This window comes from Pristiophorus japonicus, chromosome 8 (assembly GCF_044704955.1).
Source record: "Pristiophorus japonicus isolate sPriJap1 chromosome 8, sPriJap1.hap1, whole genome shotgun sequence".
Classification (NCBI taxonomy): domain Eukaryota; kingdom Metazoa; phylum Chordata; class Chondrichthyes; family Pristiophoridae; genus Pristiophorus; species Pristiophorus japonicus.
Window position 1 is genome coordinate 175712296 of NC_091984.1, and position 17647 is coordinate 175729942.

At 45.4% G+C, this 17647-nt stretch overlaps 17 non-coding genes across 17 annotated transcripts; all 17 read right to left on the reverse strand.

Moving 5' to 3' along the window:
* Positions 1-405: 405 nt before the first annotated feature.
* trnal-cag (transfer RNA leucine (anticodon CAG)) lies at positions 406-487 on the reverse strand. Its single transcript has one exon. It is a non-coding gene; the product is annotated as a tRNA-Leu (tRNA).
* Positions 488-1460: 973 nt separating this feature from the next.
* Positions 1461-1542, reverse strand: trnal-cag (transfer RNA leucine (anticodon CAG)). Its single transcript has one exon. It is a non-coding gene; the product is annotated as a tRNA-Leu (tRNA).
* Positions 1543-2515: 973 nt separating this feature from the next.
* On the reverse strand, positions 2516-2597 carry trnal-cag (transfer RNA leucine (anticodon CAG)). Its single transcript has one exon. It is a non-coding gene; the product is annotated as a tRNA-Leu (tRNA).
* Positions 2598-3570: 973 nt separating this feature from the next.
* On the reverse strand, positions 3571-3652 carry trnal-cag (transfer RNA leucine (anticodon CAG)). The gene has a single exon. It is a non-coding gene; the product is annotated as a tRNA-Leu (tRNA).
* A 973-nt stretch (positions 3653-4625) lies between these two features.
* On the reverse strand, positions 4626-4707 carry trnal-cag (transfer RNA leucine (anticodon CAG)). Its single transcript has one exon. It is a non-coding gene; the product is annotated as a tRNA-Leu (tRNA).
* Positions 4708-5680: 973 nt separating this feature from the next.
* Positions 5681-5762, reverse strand: trnal-cag (transfer RNA leucine (anticodon CAG)). The gene has a single exon. It is a non-coding gene; the product is annotated as a tRNA-Leu (tRNA).
* Positions 5763-6735: 973 nt separating this feature from the next.
* trnal-cag (transfer RNA leucine (anticodon CAG)) lies at positions 6736-6817 on the reverse strand. Its single transcript has one exon. It is a non-coding gene; the product is annotated as a tRNA-Leu (tRNA).
* A 973-nt stretch (positions 6818-7790) lies between these two features.
* Positions 7791-7872, reverse strand: trnal-cag (transfer RNA leucine (anticodon CAG)). Its single transcript has one exon. It is a non-coding gene; the product is annotated as a tRNA-Leu (tRNA).
* Positions 7873-8845: 973 nt separating this feature from the next.
* Positions 8846-8927, reverse strand: trnal-cag (transfer RNA leucine (anticodon CAG)). The gene has a single exon. It is a non-coding gene; the product is annotated as a tRNA-Leu (tRNA).
* A 973-nt stretch (positions 8928-9900) lies between these two features.
* On the reverse strand, positions 9901-9982 carry trnal-cag (transfer RNA leucine (anticodon CAG)). The gene has a single exon. It is a non-coding gene; the product is annotated as a tRNA-Leu (tRNA).
* Positions 9983-10955: 973 nt separating this feature from the next.
* Positions 10956-11037, reverse strand: trnal-cag (transfer RNA leucine (anticodon CAG)). Its single transcript has one exon. It is a non-coding gene; the product is annotated as a tRNA-Leu (tRNA).
* A 973-nt stretch (positions 11038-12010) lies between these two features.
* On the reverse strand, positions 12011-12092 carry trnal-cag (transfer RNA leucine (anticodon CAG)). The gene has a single exon. It is a non-coding gene; the product is annotated as a tRNA-Leu (tRNA).
* Positions 12093-13065: 973 nt separating this feature from the next.
* trnal-cag (transfer RNA leucine (anticodon CAG)) lies at positions 13066-13147 on the reverse strand. The gene has a single exon. It is a non-coding gene; the product is annotated as a tRNA-Leu (tRNA).
* Positions 13148-14120: 973 nt separating this feature from the next.
* On the reverse strand, positions 14121-14202 carry trnal-cag (transfer RNA leucine (anticodon CAG)). Its single transcript has one exon. It is a non-coding gene; the product is annotated as a tRNA-Leu (tRNA).
* Positions 14203-15175: 973 nt separating this feature from the next.
* On the reverse strand, positions 15176-15257 carry trnal-cag (transfer RNA leucine (anticodon CAG)). Its single transcript has one exon. It is a non-coding gene; the product is annotated as a tRNA-Leu (tRNA).
* A 973-nt stretch (positions 15258-16230) lies between these two features.
* Positions 16231-16312, reverse strand: trnal-cag (transfer RNA leucine (anticodon CAG)). Its single transcript has one exon. It is a non-coding gene; the product is annotated as a tRNA-Leu (tRNA).
* A 973-nt stretch (positions 16313-17285) lies between these two features.
* On the reverse strand, positions 17286-17367 carry trnal-cag (transfer RNA leucine (anticodon CAG)). Its single transcript has one exon. It is a non-coding gene; the product is annotated as a tRNA-Leu (tRNA).
* Positions 17368-17647: the final 280 nt, after the last annotated feature.

The following is a 17647-nucleotide window of genomic DNA, read 5'->3' on the forward strand; positions in this document are numbered from 1 at the left end:
AATGTGCAGAATTGGAGCACGCTTTTCTGCAGTTACAGTCGGTTCATTGTCAGGGTGGCCGAGTGGTTTAAGGTGCCAAACTCAAAGACTGTAACCCTTACCTTACCAAAGGTTGGTGTATTCTGGGACGTGGGTGCCAAGCCCACTTCTAGCGGCGTGGTTTCCAATCCCACTTCTGACATTTACTTTTTATCCACACAAATGCGGCCAGCGTGCAAAAAGCATGCTCAACTGGCCTTCAATTTTCAAGTGGTGACATCAAACTCTTCGATGGTATTGCCATTTGCCAACAAACGAAAGGCACCGCTCACAGTCCAACTACTTTTCCACACCAAAATGGCCCCATTGTGAAACAGGTGCCCATGCTTGTGCTGACAGAATGCAAGTGTTACGCAGGGAAAATTCTGGCAGCAGTGGGATTTGAACCCACGCCTCCGAAGAGACTGGAACCTGGATCCAGCGCCTTAGACCGCTCGGCCACGCTACCACTGGAAGCAGCTTCTGTTCTGGAACGAGTGACCGTTGAGTGTAATGTGACTTTGTTATGCGGAAAATAATAATTAAGGCAATTAAAGTGGTAGACAGTGAACTCTCGAGAAACGATTTTGCAACATACCGGTCACAGGAACCTACGTATCCACAGGGCAACAACAGAAATTAGGTGCATGTTGGGACAAACCAGTTACAACATTCATTCAATATTTATTCCTATATCAACATCACTGACAAAAACAGATTATCTGGTCATGAACACATTGCTGTTTGTGGGATCGTGCTGTGTGCATACTGGCTGCGCCATTTCCCACATTACAACAGTGACTCACTTTAAAAATACTTCATTGGCTGTAAAGCGTTTTGGGACATGAAAGGCGCCAACACACTGCAGAAAATTTTACCCGATAGCTGGCAAAATGCGAGCTGTTGTGAGAAATACGTGTGTTGGTTGCATTGCAGGCATGATAAACTTAATGACTGGCGCTGCCTGTTAAGTGATGTCGTAACAATGTACGTGTTGTGTGATTGCACAGGAGGAAGGATTGTGATGCAACTCAGTAAATGTGCAGAATTGGAGTACGCTTTTCTGCAGTTACAGTCGGTTCATTATCAAAATAGCCGAGTGGTTTAAGGTGCCAAACTCAAAGACTGTAACCCTTACCTTACCAAAGGTTGGTGTATTCTGGGACGTGGGTGCCAAGCCCACTTCTAGCGGCGTGGTTTCCAATCCCACTTCTGACATTTACTTTTTATCCACACAAATGCGGCCAGCGTGCAAAAAGCATGCTCAACTGGCCTTCAATTTTCAAGTGGTGACATCAAACTCTTCGATGGTATTGCCATTTGCCAACAAACGAAAGGCACCGCTCACAGTCCAACTACTTTTCCACACCAAAATGGCCCCATTGTGAAACAGGTGCCCATGCTTGTGCTGACAGAATGCAAGTGTTACGCAGGGAAAATTCTGGCAGCGGTGGGATTTGAACCCACGCCTCCGAAGAGACTGGAACCTGGATCCAGCGCCTTAGACCGCTCGGCCACGCTACCACTGGAAGCAGCTTCTGTTCTGGAACGAGTGACCGTTGAGTGTAATGTGACTTTGTTATGCGGAAAATAATAATTAAGGCAATTAAAGTGGTAGACAGTGAACTCTCGAGAAACGATTTTGCAACATACCGGTCACAGGAACCTACGTATCCACAGGGCAACAACAGAAATTAGGTGCATGTTGGGACAAACCAGTTACAACATTAATTCAATATTTATTCCTATATCAACATCACTGACAAAAACAGATTATCTGGTCATGAACACATTGCTGTTTGTGGGATCGTGCTGTGTGCATCCTGGCTGCGCCATTTCCCACATTACAACAGTGACTCACTTTAAAAATACTTCATTGGCTGTAAAGCGTTTTGGGACATGAAAGGCGCCAACACACTGCAGAAAATTTTACCCGATAGCTGGCAAAATGCGAGCTGTTGTGAGAAATACGTGTGTTGGTTGCATTGCAGGCATGATAAACTTAATGACTGGCGCTGCCTGTTAAGTGATGTCGTAACAATGTACGTGTTGTGTGATTTCACAGGAGGAAGGATTGTGATGCAACTCAGTAAATGTGCAGAATTGGAGCACGCTTTTCTGCAGTTACAGTCGGTTCATTGTCAGGGTGGCCGAGTGGTTTAAGGTGCCAAACTCAAAGACTGTAACCCTTACCTTACCAAAGGTTGGTGTATTCTGGGACGTGGGTGCCAAGCCCACTTCTAGCGGCGTGGTTTCCAATCCCACTTCTGACATTTACTTTTTATCCACACAAATGCGGCCAGCGTGCAAAAAGCATGCTCAACTGGCCTTCAATTTTCAAGTGGTGACATCAAACTCTTCGATGGTATTGCCATTTGCCAACAAACGAAAGGCACCGCTCACAGTCCAACTACTTTTCCACACCAAAATGGCCCCATTGTGAAACAGGTGCCCATGCTTGTGCTGACAGAATGCAAGTGTTACGCAGGGAAAATTCTGGCAGCAGTGGGATTTGAACCCACGCCTCCGAAGAGACTGGAACCTGGATCCAGCGCCTTAGACCGCTCGGCCACGCTACCACTGGAAGCTGCTTCTGTTCTGGAACGAGTGACCGTTGAGTGTAATGTGACTTTGTTATGCGGAAAATAATAATTAAGGCAATTAAAGTGGTAGACAGTGAACTCTCGAGAAACGATTTTGCAACATACCGGTCACAGGAACCTACGTATCCACAGGGCAACAACAGAAATTAGGTGCATGTTGGGACAAACCAGTTACAACATTCATTCAATATTTATTCCTATATCAACATCACTGACAAAAACAGATTATCTGGTCATGAACACATTGCTGTTTGTGGGATCGTGCTGTGTGCATCCTGGCTGCGCCATTTCCCACATTACAACAGTGACTCACTTTAAAAATACTTCATTGGCTGTAAAGCGTTTTGGGACATGAAAGGCGCCAACACACTGCAGAAAATTTTACCCGATAGCTGGCAAAATGCGAGCTGTTGTGAGAAATACGTGTGTTGGTTGCATTGCAGGCATGATAAACTTAATGACTGGCGCTGCCTGTTAAGTGATGTCGTAACAATGTACGTGTTGTGTGATTGCACAGGAGGAAGGATTGTGATGCAACTCAGTAAATGTGCAGAATTGGAGCACGCTTTTCTGCAGTTACAGTCGGTTCATTATCAAAATAGCCGAGTGGTTTAAGGTGCCAAACTCAAAGACTGTAACCCTTACCTTACCAAAGGTTGGTGTATTCTGGGACGTGGGTGCCAAGCCCACTTCTAGCGGCGTGGTTTCCAATCCCACTTCTGACATTTACTTTTTATCCACACAAATGCGGCCAGCGTGCAAAAAGCATGCTCAACTGGCCTTCAATTTTCAAGTGGTGACATCAAACTCTTCGATGGTATTGCCATTTGCCAACAAACGAAAGGCACCGCTCACAGTCCAACTACTTTTCCACACCAAAATGGCCCCATTGTGAAACAGGTGCCCATGCTTGTGCTGACAGAATGCAAGTGTTACGCAGGGAAAATTCTGGCAGCGGTGGGATTTGAACCCACGCCTCCGAAGAGACTGGAACCTGGATCCAGCGCCTTAGACCGCTCGGCCACGCTACCACTGGAAGCAGCTTCTGTTCTGGAACGAGTGACCGTTGAGTGTAATGTGACTTTGTTATGCGGAAAATAATAATTAAGGCAATTAAAGTGGTAGACAGTGAACTCTCGAGAAACGATTTTGCAACATACCGGTCACAGGAACCTACGTATCCACAGGGCAACAACAGAAATTAGGTGCATGTTGGGACAAACCAGTTACAACATTCATTCAATATTTATTCCTATATCAACATCACTGACAAAAACAGATTATCTGGTCATGAACACATTGCTGTTTGTGGGATCGTGCTGTGTGCATACTGGCTGCGCCATTTCCCACATTACAACAGTGACTCACTTTAAAAATACTTCATTGGCTGTAAAGCGTTTTGGGACATGAAAGGCGCCAACACACTGCAGAAAATTTTACCCGATAGCTGGCAAAATGCGAGCTGTTGTGAGAAATACGTGTGTTGGTTGCATTGCAGGCATGATAAACTTAATGATTGGCGCTGCCTGTTAAGTGATGTCGTAACAATGTACGTGTTGTGTGATTGCACAGGAGGAAGGATTGTGATGCAACTCAGTAAATGTGCAGAATTGGAGTACGCTTTTCTGCAGTTACAGTCGGTTCATTATCAAAATAGCCGAGTGGTTTAAGGTGCCAAACTCAAAGACTGTAACCCTTACCTTACCAAAGGTTGGTGTATTCTGGGACGTGGGTGCCAAGCCCACTTCTAGCGGCGTGGTTTCCAATCCCACTTCTGACATTTACTTTTTATCCACACAAATGCGGCCAGCGTGCAAAAAGCATGCTCAACTGGCCTTCAATTTTCAAGTGGTGACATCAAACTCTTCGATGGTATTGCCATTTGCCAACAAACGAAAGGCACCGCTCACAGTCCAACTACTTTTCCACACCAAAATGGCCCCATTGTGAAACAGGTGCCCATGCTTGTGCTGACAGAATGCAAGTGTTACGCAGGGAAAATTCTGGCAGCAGTGGGATTTGAACCCACGCCTCCGAAGAGACTGGAACCTGGATCCAGCGCCTTAGACCGCTCGGCCACGCTACCACTGGAAGCTGCTTCTGTTCTGGAACGAGTGACCGTTGAGTGTAATGTGACTTTGTTATGCGGAAAATAATAATTAAGGCAATTAAAGTGGTAGACAGTGAACTCTCGAGAAACGATTTTGCAACATACCGGTCACAGGAACCTACGTATCCACAGGGCAACAACAGAAATTAGGTGCATGTTGGGACAAACCAGTTACAACATTCATTCAATATTTATTCCTATATCAACATCACTGACAAAAACAGATTATCTGGTCATGAACACATTGCTGTTTGTGGGATCGTGCTGTGTGCATCCTGGCTGCGCCATTTCCCACATTACAACAGTGACTCACTTTAAAAATACTTCATTGGCTGTAAAGCGTTTTGGGACATGAAAGGCGCCAACACACTGCAGAAAATTTTACCCGATAGCTGGCAAAATGCGAGCTGTTGTGAGAAATACGTGTGTTGGTTGCATTGCAGGCATGATAAACTTAATGACTGGCGCTGCCTGTTAAGTGATGTCGTAACAATGTACGTGTTGTGTGATTGCACAGGAGGAAGGATTGTGATGCAACTCAGTAAATGTGCAGAATTGGAGCACGCTTTTCTGCAGTTACAGTCGGTTCATTATCAAAATAGCCGAGTGGTTTAAGGTGCCAAACTCAAAGACTGTAACCCTTACCTTACCAAAGGTTGGTGTATTCTGGGACGTGGGTGCCAAGCCCACTTCTAGCGGCGTGGTTTCCAATCCCACTTCTGACATTTACTTTTTATCCACACAAATGCGGCCAGCGTGCAAAAAGCATGCTCAACTGGCCTTCAATTTTCAAGTGGTGACATCAAACTCTTCGATGGTATTGCCATTTGCCAACAAACGAAAGGCACCGCTCACAGTCCAACTACTTTTCCACACCAAAATGGCCCCATTGTGAAACAGGTGCCCATGCTTGTGCTGACAGAATGCAAGTGTTACGCAGGGAAAATTCTGGCAGCGGTGGGATTTGAACCCACGCCTCCGAAGAGACTGGAACCTGGATCCAGCGCCTTAGACCGCTCGGCCACGCTACCACTGGAAGCAGCTTCTGTTCTGGAACGAGTGACCGTTGAGTGTAATGTGACTTTGTTATGCGGAAAATAATAATTAAGGCAATTAAAGTGGTAGACAGTGAACTCTCGAGAAACGATTTTGCAACATACCGGTCACAGGAACCTACGTATCCACAGGGCAACAACAGAAATTAGGTGCATGTTGGGACAAACCAGTTACAACATTCATTCAATATTTATTCCTATATCAACATCACTGACAAAAACAGATTATCTGGTCATGAACACATTGCTGTTTGTGGGATCGTGCTGTGTGCATACTGGCTGCGCCATTTCCCACATTACAACAGTGACTCACTTTAAAAATACTTCATTGGCTGTAAAGCGTTTTGGGACATGAAAGGCGCCAACACACTGCAGAAAATTTTACCCGATAGCTGGCAAAATGCGAGCTGTTGTGAGAAATACGTGTGTTGGTTGCATTGCAGGCATGATAAACTTAATGATTGGCGCTGCCTGTTAAGTGATGTCGTAACAATGTACGTGTTGTGTGATTGCACAGGAGGAAGGATTGTGATGCAACTCAGTAAATGTGCAGAATTGGAGTACGCTTTTCTGCAGTTACAGTCGGTTCATTATCAAAATAGCCGAGTGGTTTAAGGTGCCAAACTCAAAGACTGTAACCCTTACCTTACCAAAGGTTGGTGTATTCTGGGACGTGGGTGCCAAGCCCACTTCTAGCGGCGTGGTTTCCAATCCCACTTCTGACATTTACTTTTTATCCACACAAATGCGGCCAGCGTGCAAAAAGCATGCTCAACTGGCCTTCAATTTTCAAGTGGTGACATCAAACTCTTCGATGGTATTGCCATTTGCCAACAAACGAAAGGCACCGCTCACAGTCCAACTACTTTTCCACACCAAAATGGCCCCATTGTGAAACAGGTGCCCATGCTTGTGCTGACAGAATGCAAGTGTTACGCAGGGAAAATTCTGGCAGCAGTGGGATTTGAACCCACGCCTCCGAAGAGACTGGAACCTGGATCCAGCGCCTTAGACCGCTCGGCCACGCTACCACTGGAAGCTGCTTCTGTTCTGGAACGAGTGACCGTTGAGTGTAATGTGACTTTGTTATGCGGAAAATAATAATTAAGGCAATTAAAGTGGTAGACAGTGAACTCTCGAGAAACGATTTTGCAACATACCGGTCACAGGAACCTACGTATCCACAGGGCAACAACAGAAATTAGGTGCATGTTGGGACAAACCAGTTACAACATTCATTCAATATTTATTCCTATATCAACATCACTGACAAAAACAGATTATCTGGTCATGAACACATTGCTGTTTGTGGGATCGTGCTGTGTGCATCCTGGCTGCGCCATTTCCCACATTACAACAGTGACTCACTTTAAAAATACTTCATTGGCTGTAAAGCGTTTTGGGACATGAAAGGCGCCAACACACTGCAGAAAATTTTACCCGATAGCTGGCAAAATGCGAGCTGTTGTGAGAAATACGTGTGTTGGTTGCATTGCAGGCATGATAAACTTAATGACTGGCGCTGCCTGTTAAGTGATGTCGTAACAATGTACGTGTTGTGTGATTGCACAGGAGGAAGGATTGTGATGCAACTCAGTAAATGTGCAGAATTGGAGCACGCTTTTCTGCAGTTACAGTCGGTTCATTATCAAAATAGCCGAGTGGTTTAAGGTGCCAAACTCAAAGACTGTAACCCTTACCTTACCAAAGGTTGGTGTATTCTGGGACGTGGGTGCCAAGCCCACTTCTAGCGGCGTGGTTTCCAATCCCACTTCTGACATTTACTTTTTATCCACACAAATGCGGCCAGCGTGCAAAAAGCATGCTCAACTGGCCTTCAATTTTCAAGTGGTGACATCAAACTCTTCGATGGTATTGCCATTTGCCAACAAACGAAAGGCACCGCTCACAGTCCAACTACTTTTCCACACCAAAATGGCCCCATTGTGAAACAGGTGCCCATGCTTGTGCTGACAGAATGCAAGTGTTACGCAGGGAAAATTCTGGCAGCGGTGGGATTTGAACCCACGCCTCCGAAGAGACTGGAACCTGGATCCAGCGCCTTAGACCGCTCGGCCACGCTACCACTGGAAGCAGCTTCTGTTCTGGAACGATTGACCGTTGAGTGTAATGTGACTTTGTTATGCGGAAAATAATAATTAAGGCAATTAAAGTGGTAGACAGTGAACTCTCGAGAAACGATTTTGCAACATACCGGTCACAGGAACCTACGTATCCACAGGGCAACAACAGAAATTAGGTGCATGTTGGGACAAACCAGTTACAACATTCATTCAATATTTATTCCTATATCAACATCACTGACAAAAACAGATTATCTGGTCATGAACACATTGCTGTTTGTGGGATCGTGCTGTGTGCATACTGGCTGCGCCATTTCCCACATTACAACAGTGACTCACTTTAAAAATACTTCATTGGCTGTAAAGCGTTTTGGGACATGAAAGGCGCCAACACACTGCAGAAAATTTTACCCGATAGCTGGCAAAATGCGAGCTGTTGTGAGAAATACGTGTGTTGGTTGCATTGCAGGCATGATAAACTTAATGATTGGCGCTGCCTGTTAAGTGATGTCGTAACAATGTACGTGTTGTGTGATTGCACAGGAGGAAGGATTGTGATGCAACTCAGTAAATGTGCAGAATTGGAGTACGCTTTTCTGCAGTTACAGTCGGTTCATTATCAAAATAGCCGAGTGGTTTAAGGTGCCAAACTCAAAGACTGTAACCCTTACCTTACCAAAGGTTGGTGTATTCTGGGACGTGGGTGCCAAGCCCACTTCTAGCGGCGTGGTTTCCAATCCCACTTCTGACATTTACTTTTTATCCACACAAATGCGGCCAGCGTGCAAAAAGCATGCTCAACTGGCCTTCAATTTTCAAGTGGTGACATCAAACTCTTCGATGGTATTGCCATTTGCCAACAAACGAAAGGCACCGCTCACAGTCCAACTACTTTTCCACACCAAAATGGCCCCATTGTGAAACAGGTGCCCATGCTTGTGCTGACAGAATGCAAGTGTTACGCAGGGAAAATTCTGGCAGCAGTGGGATTTGAACCCACGCCTCCGAAGAGACTGGAACCTGGATCCAGCGCCTTAGACCGCTCGGCCACGCTACCACTGGAAGCTGCTTCTGTTCTGGAACGAGTGACCGTTGAGTGTAATGTGACTTTGTTATGCGGAAAATAATAATTAAGGCAATTAAAGTGGTAGACAGTGAACTCTCGAGAAACGATTTTGCAACATACCGGTCACAGGAACCTACGTATCCACAGGGCAACAACAGAAATTAGGTGCATGTTGGGACAAACCAGTTACAACATTCATTCAATATTTATTCCTATATCAACATCACTGACAAAAACAGATTATCTGGTCATGAACACATTGCTGTTTGTGGGATCGTGCTGTGTGCATCCTGGCTGCGCCATTTCCCACATTACAACAGTGACTCACTTTAAAAATACTTCATTGGCTGTAAAGCGTTTTGGGACATGAAAGGCGCCAACACACTGCAGAAAATTTTACCCGATAGCTGGCAAAATGCGAGCTGTTGTGAGAAATACGTGTGTTGGTTGCATTGCAGGCATGATAAACTTAATGACTGGTGCTGCCTGTTAAGTGATGTCGTAACAATGTACGTGTTGTGTGATTGCACAGGAGGAAGGATTGTGATGCAACTCAGTAAATGTGCAGAATTGGAGCACGCTTTTCTGCAGTTACAGTCGGTTCATTATCAAAATAGCCGAGTGGTTTAAGGTGCCAAACTCAAAGACTGTAACCCTTACCTTACCAAAGGTTGGTGTATTCTGGGACGTGGGTGCCAAGCCCACTTCTAGCGGCGTGGTTTCCAATCCCACTTCTGACATTTACTTTTTATCCACACAAATGCGGCCAGCGTGCAAAAAGCATGCTCAACTGGCCTTCAATTTTCAAGTGGTGACATCAAACTCTTCGATGGTATTGCCATTTGCCAACAAACGAAAGGCACCGCTCACAGTCCAACTACTTTTCCACACCAAAATGGCCCCATTGTGAAACAGGTGCCCATGCTTGTGCTGACAGAATGCAAGTGTTACGCAGGGAAAATTCTGGCAGCGGTGGGATTTGAACCCACGCCTCCGAAGAGACTGGAACCTGGATCCAGCGCCTTAGACCGCTCGGCCACGCTACCACTGGAAGCAGCTTCTGTTCTGGAACGAGTGACCGTTGAGTGTAATGTGACTTTGTTATGCGGAAAATAATAATTAAGGCAATTAAAGTGGTAGACAGTGAACTCTCGAGAAACGATTTTGCAACATACCGGTCACAGGAACCTACGTATCCACAGGGCAACAACAGAAATTAGGTGCATGTTGGGACAAACCAGTTACAACATTCATTCAATATTTATTCCTATATCAACATCACTGACAAAAACAGATTATCTGGTCATGAACACATTGCTGTTTGTGGGATCGTGCTGTGTGCATACTGGCTGCGCCATTTCCCACATTACAACAGTGACTCACTTTAAAAATACTTCATTGGCTGTAAAGCGTTTTGGGACATGAAAGGCGCCAACACACTGCAGAAAATTTTACCCGATAGCTGGCAAAATGCGAGCTGTTGTGAGAAATACGTGTGTTGGTTGCATTGCAGGCATGATAAACTTAATGATTGGCGCTGCCTGTTAAGTGATGTCGTAACAATGTACGTGTTGTGTGATTGCACAGGAGGAAGGATTGTGATGCAACTCAGTAAATGTGCAGAATTGGAGTACGCTTTTCTGCAGTTACAGTCGGTTCATTATCAAAATAGCCGAGTGGTTTAAGGTGCCAAACTCAAAGACTGTAACCCTTACCTTACCAAAGGTTGGTGTATTCTGGGACGTGGGTGCCAAGCCCACTTCTAGCGGCGTGGTTTCCAATCCCACTTCTGACATTTACTTTTTATCCACACAAATGCGGCCAGCGTGCAAAAAGCATGCTCAACTGGCCTTCAATTTTCAAGTGGTGACATCAAACTCTTCGATGGTATTGCCATTTGCCAACAAACGAAAGGCACCGCTCACAGTCCAACTACTTTTCCACACCAAAATGGCCCCATTGTGAAACAGGTGCCCATGCTTGTGCTGACAGAATGCAAGTGTTACGCAGGGAAAATTCTGGCAGCGGTGGGATTTGAACCCACGCCTCCGAAGAGACTGGAACCTGGATCCAGCGCCTTAGACCGCTCGGCCACGCTACCACTGGAAGCAGCTTCTGTTCTGGAACGAGTGACCGTTGAGTGTAATGTGACTTTGTTATGCGGAAAATAATAATTAAGGCAATTAAAGTGGTAGACAGTAAACTCTCGAGAAACGATTTTGCAACATACCGGTCACAGGCACCTACGTATCCACAGGGCAACAACAGAAATTAGGTGCATGTTGGGACAAACCAGTTACAACATTCATTCAATATTTATTCCTATATCAACATCACTGACAAAAACAGATTATCTGGTCATGAACACATTGCTGTTTGTGGGATCGTGCTGTGTGCATACTGGCTGCGCCATTTCCCACATTACAACAGTGACTCACTTTAAAAATACTTCATTGGCTGTAAAGCGTTTTGGGACATGAAAGGCGCCAACACACTGCAGAAAACTTTACCCGATAGCTGGCAAAATGCGAGCTGTTGTGAGAAATACGTGTGTTGGTTGCATTGCAGGCATGATAAACTTAATGACTGGCGCTGCCTGTTAAGTGATGTCGTAACAATGTACGTGTTGTGTGATTGCACAGGAGGAAGGATTGTGATGCAACTCAGTAAATGTGCAGAATTGGAGCACGCTTTTCTGCAGTTACAGTCGGTTCATTGTCAGGGTGGCCGAGTGGTTTAAGGTGCCAAACTCAAAGACTGTAACCCTTACCTTACCAAAGGTTGGTGTATTCTGGGACGTGGGTGCCAAGCCCACTTCTAGCGGCGTGGTTTCCAATCCCACCTCTGACATTTACTTTTTATCCACACAAATGCGGCCAGCGTGCAAAAAGCATGCTCAACTGGCCTTCAATTTTCAAGTGGTGACATCAAACACTTCGATGGTATTGCCATTTGCCAACAAACTAAAGGCACCGCTCACAGTCCAACTACTTTTCCACACCAAAATGGCCCCATTGTGAAACAGGTGCCCATGCTTGTGCTGACAGAATGCAAGTGTTACGCAGGGAAAATTCTGGCAGCGGTGGGATTTGAACCCACGCCTCCGAAGAGACTGGAACCTGGATCCAGCGCCTTAGACCGCTCGGCCACGCTACCACTGGAAGCAGCTTCTGTTCTGGAACGAGTGACCGTTGAGTGTAATGTGACTTTGTTATGCGGAAAATAATAATTAAGGCAATTAAAGTGGTAGACAGTGAACTCTCGAGAAACGATTTTGCAACATACCGGTCACAGGAACCTACGTATCCACAGGGCAACAACAGAAATTAGGTGCATGTTGGGACAAACCAGTTACAACATTCATTCAATATTTATTCCTATATCAACATCACTGACAAAAACAGATTATCTGGTCATGAACACATTGCTGTTTGTGGGATCGTGCTGTGTGCATACTGGCTGCGCCATTTCCCACATTACAACAGTGACTCACTTTAAAAATACTTCATTGGCTGTAAAGCGTTTTGGGACATGAAAGGCGCCAACACACTGCAGAAAATTTTACCCGATAGCTGGCAAAATGCGAGCTGTTGTGAGAAATACGTGTGTTGGTTGCATTGCAGGCATGATAAACTTAATGATTGGCGCTGCCTGTTAAGTGATGTCGTAACAATGTACGTGTTGTGTGATTGCACAGGAGGAAGGATTGTGATGCAACTCAGTAAATGTGCAGAATTGGAGTACGCTTTTCTGCAGTTACAGTCGGTTCATTATCAAAATAGCCGAGTGGTTTAAGGTGCCAAACTCAAAGACTGTAACCCTTACCTTACCAAAGGTTGGTGTATTCTGGGACGTGGGTGCCAAGCCCACTTCTAGCGGCGTGGTTTCCAATCCCACTTCTGACATTTACTTTTTATCCACACAAATGCGGCCAGCGTGCAAAAAGCATGCTCAACTGGCCTTCAATTTTCAAGTGGTGACATCAAACTCTTCGATGGTATTGCCATTTGCCAACAAACGAAAGGCACCGCTCACAGTCCAACTACTTTTCCACACCAAAATGGCCCCATTGTGAAACAGGTGCCCATGCTTGTGCTGACAGAATGCAAGTGTTACGCAGGGAAAATTCTGGCAGCAGTGGGATTTGAACCCACGCCTCCGAAGAGACTGGAACCTGGATCCAGCGCCTTAGACCGCTCGGCCACGCTACCACTGGAAGCAGCTTCTGTTCTGGAACGAGTGACCGTTGAGTGTAATGTGACTTTGTTATGCGGAAAATAATAATTAAGGCAATTAAAGTGGTAGACAGTGAACTCTCGAGAAACGATTTTGCAACATACCGGTCACAGGAACCTACGTATCCACAGGGCAACAACAGAAATTAGGTGCATGTTGGGACAAACCAGTTACAACATTCATTCAATATTTATTCCTATATCAACATCACTGACAAAAACAGATTATCTGGTCATGAACACATTGCTGTTTGTGGGATCGTGCTGTGTGCATACTGGCTGCGCCATTTCCCACATTACAACAGTGACTCACTTTAAAAATACTTCATTGGCTGTAAAGCGTTTTGGGACATGAAAGGCGCCAACACACTGCAGAAAATTTTACCCGATAGCTGGCAAAATGCGAGCTGTTGTGAGAAATACGTGTGTTGGTTGCATTGCAGGCATGATAAACTTAATGACTGGCGCTGCCTGTTAAGTGATGTCGTAACAATGTACGTGTTGTGTGATTGCACAGGAGGAAGGATTGTGATGCAACTCAGTAAATGTGCAGAATTGGAGTACGCTTTTCTGCAGTTACAGTCGGTTCATTGTCAGGGTGGCCGAGTGGTTTAAGGTGCCAAACTCAAAGACTGTAACCCTTACCTTACCAAAGGTTGGTGTATTCTGGGACGTGGGTGCCAAGCCCACTTCTAGCGGCGTGGTTTCCAATCCCACTTCTGACATTTACTTTTTATCCACACAAATGCGGCCAGCGTGCAAAAAGCATGCTCAACTGGCCTTCAATTTTCAAGTGGTGACATCAAACACTTCGATGGTATTGCCATTTGCCAACAAACTAAAGGCACCGCTCACAGTCCAACTACTTTTCCACACCAAAATGGCCCCATTGTGAAACAGGTGCCCATGCTTGTGCTGACAGAATGCAAGTGTTACGCAGGGAAAATTCTGGCAGCGGTGGGATTTGAACCCACGCCTCCGAAGAGACTGGAACCTGGATCCAGCGCCTTAGACCGCTCGGCCACGCTACCACTGGAAGCAGCTTCTGTTCTGGAACGAGTGACCGTTGAGTGTAATGTGACTTTGTTATGCGGAAAATAATAATTAAGGCAATTAAAGTGGTAGACAGTGAACTCTCGAGAAACGATTTTGCAACATACCGGTCACAGGAACCTACGTATCCACAGGGCAACAACAGAAATTAGGTGCATGTTGGGACAAACCAGTTACAACATTCATTCAATATTTATTCCTATATCAACATCACTGACAAAAACAGATTATCTGGTCATGAACACATTGCTGTTTGTGGGATCGTGCTGTGTGCATACTGGCTGCGCCATTTCCCACATTACAACAGTGACTCACTTTAAAAATACTTCATTGGCTGTAAAGCGTTTTGGGACATGAAAGGCGCCAACACACTGCAGAAAATTTTACCCGATAGCTGGCAAAATGCGAGCTGTTGTGAGAAATACGTGTGTTGGTTGCATTGCAGGCATGATAAACTTAATGATTGGCGCTGCCTGTTAAGTGATGTCGTAACAATGTACGTGTTGTGTGATTGCACAGGAGGAAGGATTGTGATGCAACTCAGTAAATGTGCAGAATTGGAGTACGCTTTTCTGCAGTTACAGTCGGTTCATTATCAAAATAGCCGAGTGGTTTAAGGTGCCAAACTCAAAGACTGTAACCCTTACCTTACCAAAGGTTGGTGTATTCTGGGACGTGGGTGCCAAGCCCACTTCTAGCGGCGTGGTTTCCAATCCCACTTCTGACATTTACTTTTTATCCACACAAATGCGGCCAGCGTGCAAAAAGCATGCTCAACTGGCCTTCAATTTTCAAGTGGTGACATCAAACTCTTCGATGGTATTGCCATTTGCCAACAAACGAAAGGCACCGCTCACAGTCCAACTACTTTTCCACACCAAAATGGCCCCATTGTGAAACAGGTGCCCATGCTTGTGCTGACAGAATGCAAGTGTTACGCAGGGAAAATTCTGGCAGCAGTGGGATTTGAACCCACGCCTCCGACGAGACTGGAACCTGGATCCAGCGCCTTAGACCGCTCGGCCACGCTACCACTGGAAGCAGCTTCTGTTCTGGAACGAGTGACCGTTGAGTGTAATGTGACTTTGTTATGCGGAAAATAATAATTAAGGCAATTAAAGTGGTAGACAGTGAACTCTCGAGAAACGATTTTGCAACATACCGGTCACAGGAACCTACGTATCCACAGGGCAACAACAGAAATTAGGTGCATGTTGGGACAAACCAGTTACAACATTCATTCAATATTTATTCCTATATCAACATCACTGACAAAAACAGATTATCTGGTCATGAACACATTGCTGTTTGTGGGATCGTGCTGTGTGCATACTGGCTGCGCCATTTCCCACATTACAACAGTGACTCACTTTAAAAATACTTCATTGGCTGTAAAGCGTTTTGGGACATGAAAGGCGCCAACACACTGCAGAAAATTTTACCCGATAGCTGGCAAAATGCGAGCTGTTGTGAGAAATACGTGTGTTGGTTGCATTGCAGGCATGATAAACTTAATGACTGGCGCTGCCTGTTAAGTGATGTCGTAACAATGTACGTGTTGTGTGATTGCACAGGAGGAAGGATTGTGATGCAACTCAGTAAATGTGCAGAATTGGAGTACGCTTTTCTGCAGTTACAGTCGGTTCATTATCAAAATAGCCGAGTGGTTTAAGGTGCCAAACTCAAAGACTGTAACCCTTACCTTACCAAAGGTTGGTGTATTCTGGGACGTGGGTGCCAAGCCCACTTCTAGCGGCGTGGTTTCCAATCCCACTTCTGACATTTACTTTTTATCCACACAAATGCGGCCAGCGTGCAAAAAGCATGCTCAACTGGCCTTCAATTTTCAAGTGGTGACATCAAACTCTTCGATGGTATTGCCATTTGCCAACAAACTAAAGGCACCGCTCACAGTCCAACTACTTTTCCACACCAAAATGGCCCCATTGTGAAACAGGTGCCCATGCTTGTGCTGACAGAATGCAAGTGTTACGCAGGGAAAATTCTGGCAGCGGTGGGATTTGAACCCACGCCTCCGAAGAGACTGGAACCTGGATCCAGCGCCTTAGACCGCTCGGCCACGCTACCACTGGAAGCAGCTTCTGTTCTGGAACGAGTGACCGTTGAGTGTAATGTGACTTTGTTATGCGGAAAATAATAATTAAGGCAATTAAAGTGGTAGACAGTGAACTCTCGAGAAACGATTTTGCAACATACCGGTCACAGGAACCTACGTATCCACAGGGCAACAACAGAAATTAGGTGCATGTTGGGACAAACCAGTTACAACATTAATTCAATATTTATTCCTATATCAACATCACTGACAAAAACAGATTATCTGGTCATGAACACATTGCTGTTTGTGGGATCGTGCTGTGTGCATCCTGGCTGCGCCATTTCCCACATTACAACAGTGACTCACTTTAAAAATACTTCATTGGCTGTAAAGCGTTTTGGGACATGAAAGGCGCCAACACACTGCAGAAAATTTTACCCGATAGCTGGCAAAATGCGAGCTGTTGTGAGAAATACGTGTGTTGGTTGCATTGCAGGCATGATAAACTTAATGACTGGCGCTGCCTGTTAAGTGATGTCGTAACAATGTACGTGTTGTGTGATTGCACAGGAGGAAGGATTGTGATGCAACTCAGTAAATGTGCAGAATTGGAGCACGCTTTTCTGCAGTTACAGTCGGTTCATTGTCAGGGTGGCCGAGTGGTTTAAGGTGCCAAACTCAAAGACTGTAACCCTTACCTTACCAAAGGTTGGTGTATTCTGGGACGTGGGTGCCAAGCCCACTTCTAGCGGCGTGGTTTCCAATCCCACTTCTGACATTTACTTTTTATCCACACAAATGCGGCCAGCGTGCAAAAAGCATGCTCAACTGGCCTTCAATTTTCAAGTGGTGACATCAAACTCTTCGATGGTATTGCCATTTGCCAACAAACGAAAGGCACCGCTCACAGTCCAACTACTTTTCCACACCAAAATGGCCCCATTGTGAAACAGGTGCCCATGCTTGTGCTGACAGAATGCAAGTGTTACGCAGGGAAAATTCTGGCAGCAGTGGGATTTGAACCCACGCCTCCGAAGAGACTGGAACCTGGATCCAGCGCCTTAGACCGCTCGGCCACGCTACCACTGGAAGCAGCTTCTGTTCTGGAACGAGTGACCGTTGAGTGTAATGTGACTTTGTTATGCGGAAAATAATAATTAAGGCAATTAAAGTGGTAGACAGTGAACTCTCGAGAAACGATTTTGCAACATACCGGTCACAGGAACCTACGTATCCACAGGGCAACAACAGAAATTAGGTGCATGTTGGGACAAACCAGTTACAACATTCATTCAATATTTATTCCTATATCAACATCACTGACAAAAACAGATTATCTGGTCATGAACACATTGCTGTTTGTG